The 741-nt window shown below is 43.9% G+C and overlaps 1 protein-coding gene across 2 annotated transcripts in view; it reads right to left on the minus strand.

Moving 5' to 3' along the window:
- hepacam2 (HEPACAM family member 2) overlaps positions 1-741 on the minus strand; it is a 15,695-nt gene that overhangs the window by 5,947 nt on the left and 9,007 nt on the right. The gene's annotated exons all lie outside the window — the stretch shown is intronic.

Below are 741 nucleotides of genomic sequence, written 5' to 3' on the forward strand. Positions count from 1 at the left end.
ATTAAGGGGGTCATATGATGTTGCTAAAAAGAACATTATTTTGTGTATTTGGTGTAATGAAATGTGTTTATGCGGTTTAAGGTTAAAAAAACACATTATTTTCCACATACTGTACATTATTGTTTCTCCTCTATGCCCCGCCTTTCTGAAACGTGTCGATTTTTACAAAGCTCATCGTTCTGAAAAGCGAGGTGTGCTCTGATTGGCCAGCTATCCAGTGCGTTGTGATTGGCTGAATACCTCAAGCGGGTGACGGAAATGTTATTCTCCTTACCATACTGTGATGCCGTGTCCCGGCGCGATGAGACAAAACCAATAAAACCCATTATAAACGAGGCATTTGTTGCATCCAGTGGGGACATAATTACTGATTATAATGACTTATACTGTCTTTTTACGCATTGCGTTGCATCGTGCCGCGTAAACAAAACCATGTCTGCATTTGTGATCGGAGAAATGACAAACAACAAGCGCTACTCTACACTGCCCAAAACTCGCGTTTGAATCATCAGTGGCAAATTCTTTAAATATGAAAATGTACTTACAGGCTGTGAGTCAGCATTATTTGTCAGCATCATAGAATGTATAGGGTCAGCATGCGCGCCGAAGGGGAAACAGGGAAACAGGGGAACTGAATTCACCGTGTGGCGAGTATCCCGGTTCCAAATCAGCGTCGCCCTGGAAACGCCGCTGCCACACTGATCACAGAAGCACAACACCTGTGCGTGATGAGTGGCGCAC

This window comes from Sinocyclocheilus anshuiensis, unplaced genomic scaffold (assembly GCF_001515605.1).
Source record: "Sinocyclocheilus anshuiensis isolate Anshui unplaced genomic scaffold, SAMN03320099.WGS_v1.1 scaffold253, whole genome shotgun sequence".
Classification (NCBI taxonomy): domain Eukaryota; kingdom Metazoa; phylum Chordata; class Actinopteri; order Cypriniformes; family Cyprinidae; genus Sinocyclocheilus; species Sinocyclocheilus anshuiensis.